The sequence below is a fragment of the Tenrec ecaudatus genome, chromosome 2, assembly GCF_050624435.1.
Source record: "Tenrec ecaudatus isolate mTenEca1 chromosome 2, mTenEca1.hap1, whole genome shotgun sequence".
NCBI classification, from domain to species: Eukaryota; Metazoa; Chordata; class Mammalia; order Afrosoricida; family Tenrecidae; genus Tenrec; species Tenrec ecaudatus.
In genome coordinates, this window is record NC_134531.1 from 97,795,908 (window position 1) to 97,799,455 (window position 3,548).

At 36.5% G+C, this 3,548-nt stretch overlaps 1 non-coding gene across 1 annotated transcript; it reads right to left on the minus strand.

Annotated features, from left to right (window-relative positions):
- Window positions 1-324: 324 nt before the first annotated feature.
- Window positions 325-431, minus strand: LOC142441925 (U6 spliceosomal RNA). The gene has a single exon (XR_012783203.1). It is a non-coding gene; the product is annotated as a U6 spliceosomal RNA (small nuclear RNA).
- Between the last annotated feature and the right edge of the window lie 3,117 nt (window positions 432-3,548).

The following is a 3,548-nucleotide window of genomic DNA, read 5'->3' on the forward strand; positions in this document are numbered from 1 at the left end:
AGATATTAATATCTTATCTGATATATCACTGCCAAAGACCCATTCCCAGTTTATGGATTTGCTCTTTTGAAGTGTCTTATTTTTAGGATATCTCAATTAACTTCGTTTTTTCATTACATTTGTTAGTGTTTTCATTACATTTGCTAGTGTGTTCATACCAAGGAGTAAACCCCTTCAGTTTGTCCTTGTTTTCTCATTGATGATCATTATAGTTCTAGGGTTTACATTTAGTTATTTAATTAATCTTAAATTCATTTTGTATATGGAATGAAAAATATATTCTGTTTCTTTTTTTGCGGATTTTGATATTTTTATTCATTAGGTAAAAATATGCAACCCTTCACGAATTTGCGTGTCATCCTTGCGCAGGGGCCATGCTAATCTTCTCTGTACCGTTCCAATTTTAGCATATGTGCCGCCGAAGCAAGCACTCTGTTTCTTTCTGCTGAAATACAAATCCATTTTTTCCAGCACCATTTATTGAAGAGGCTATCTCTGTTGAAGATGCTATTTTCCCCTATTTAATATGTTTTTACCCTTTGTCAATGATCAACCTATAACTGAATAGATTTATTCATGGGTGCTCTATTCTGTTTTATTGATCTACATAGCTACTGGTGCAGAGATACCAGGCTGTTTTGATTATGTGACTGTGTAGTAGGTTTTGAGGTCAGGAAGTGAGAGGCCTCCTACTTTGATCTTCTTGACTATTGCTTTGCTTATCTTGGATCTTTTATCTCTCTATATGGTGTTGCTGACTAGTTTTTCCATTATTTAAAGAAAGATTTTTTTGGAACTGAATCAGATTTTCATTATATTTATAGATTTTTTTTGGATAAGTCTTCCTAGTCATGAACATGAATCATTTTTCCATGTATGTAGGTCTCTTTTGGTTTCTTAAAGCAGTAGTTTATTGTTTTTTTTTTTTTACAAGTCTTTTGTTTTTCCGGTTACATTTATTCCTAAATATTTCACCATTTGTGAAGCTTTTGTAAATGATGCTGCTTTCTTGATTACCTTTTAAGAGCTCTGCTCCTAATAAAGAGGAATCTGACTGATTTTTGTATGTTTATCTTGTACCCCTTCACGATGCCAAATCATTCCAATATTTCAAATAATTTTCTTTGGGAATCTTTGGAGTTTTCTATGTACATAATCATATTATCTGTAAATGTAGGGGATCTATTTCTTTCCCACTTGGATGCCTTTATTGTATATGCATTATCTAATAACTCTGACTAGGCTTCCAGCATGATGCTGAATGAGACTGGTGATAAAAGGTGTTCTTGTCTAGTTCATATTAACAAAGGGAATGTTTTCATCTTTTCCCCATTGAGTGAGAAGTTGGCCATTGATTTTGCTTATATAGCATTTGCCATTTTGATAAATTTTCCTTTTATTCCTAATTTACTGAATGTTTTTATCTGGAATAAGTGTTGGATTTTCCAGTTTCCATTTTGCATCAATTGGTATGTTTTCTTCATATTTAAAATAAAGTAAGATAACTGTCTCTTTATAACATAATTAATTCAATAAATCTCATGGATCGTAGAGACATACATAAAAATCATCGTTTGTAATTAATGTTTCTCAGTTTAATGAAAAACTATACACATAATTTGTCAGACCCAGCAATTTCACTGTTGTGCCTTCATATTTTAAAAAAAATTGTATAAAAATCTCATAGTAATTTTATTGATAATAACCAAGAACAGCTCATTACCTAAATATTCTTTAAAGCATGAATGTTTAAGCATCTGTGGCACACCAATATCATGGAATACAGCTTAGCAATAAAAAGAGAGGAGAAACTATTGATGATATTCACAACCAGTTCATTTCAACTCATGAATGTTTAGAGTATCAATTTATATGCAATCCAGTTTTTTGACAGCTTTCAATTTTCTAAGATTCATATTTTGTACATTTCACATTTTGATTATTAATGGATACTTGCAACTGGTTCTCTTCAATTTGAGTCCCTTCCTTTCAGCAGGGGAAAGTTAGAAAGATTTGTTCAATCCATGTCATTAAACTCAACCATACTTTAAGGGTAGAATTTTGGGTTAATAGCTTGTCCTACTGTGATGACTTGATGCTTGGAGTTATGCTACTAGTAATTCAAATGCCAGTAAGGTCAGCCAAAGGGAACAACTTTCAGTGGAGCTTCCAGACTAAGAACAGACAATATAGAAGGATAGGACTTCCCACCATGAAGGAAGTATCCACTGAAAACCTTATGCATCATTTCGAAACGTTGTCATATACTAAAATCCTAATGATTGAAAGCAGACAATTCATTGCCTGAGATAGTGCCAGAGGATGATGTCAGGAGAGCCAGCCCCTAACAAATCATCACAGACCCGATAGGCACAATTGTACAGTGATAAGTAAAGATTATATTAAAGTCATAGAGAATAAAAGATAGAAGAGTGATTGAAATAATGAAGTTAGACACATTCCATGGTAGCATATTCACCTCAGCCCCGTTTGGTGGTCCACATGGAGAAGGGAGATCTGTGGGCAGGGGAAGGAGGGGTAGAAGGACAAGGTGAAAGCAGATGGGGGAGAAAGAGGACCAACTGGGGAGAGAACCAGGAGGAGAGAGCTCTTTATTTCTAACCAAGGCTTATATATCTTTTGGGGGGCATACATGCTCCTTAATTACAGGTAAAGATGTACATCACAGGAAGGGGATGTACTATAGGTAATACCATAATGGGAGGGGGACAATCTCAGGGTATACATGTAATATGAAGGAGAGGGATTGGGGTATAATGTGGTGACAAGATGGGTGGACCCTAGATGCATGATGGTGGCCTAACCTTGATTGCCCTAGAGCTGGAGACTTTATTTAGCCTAAGCTTTCAGGGGGGGGGGGGGGGAGCAATCCACTGTCCTTAACAGCAGAGAGTGAGCCCTGCCTATTGAGGGAGAAACAATGGTGTCTGCTTGCTCTAGATGGCTGGAGACTTCAGGGAGATAACTTGACAATCATTTACCATTCGTTGCAAGCAGTGTCCTAAGTCTATTTGGGGGAGTCGAGCTAGGGACATCTTTTTGAATTCCAAAGGATGAGACCCTCAGGTCCTAGGGTTCTCAGAATGTGACTGGGGAGGAGTTTTCTCAAAGTGGAGTTGACCGTGATGACACGAGTAGAGTAAAGCCTCCGGGAGTGGCGTTCCTGGGACCTTCGGTTGCTGGTGGGGCATGACTCAAGGAAAGGAGAAACAGTTATGAGAAACTGCTAATGGTCAGAACTTGAAATATGCAAAGTATGAATCTAGTAAAATTAGAAGCAATCAAAAAGTGAAATGGGATGCATCTTGGTATCCTAGGCATTAGTGGGCTGACATGGATTGGTCTTGACCATTTTGCATCAGAAGATCATGATTTGTTATGCCTATAATACACAGTCAAGAGAATGGCATTGCATTCATTGTCAAAAAGCATATTGCCAGATCTATCATGAGGAACAATGCTGTCTGATAGGATTATATCTATCCCCTTTTCAAGTAAATCCTATCCATACAAATATTATTCCAATT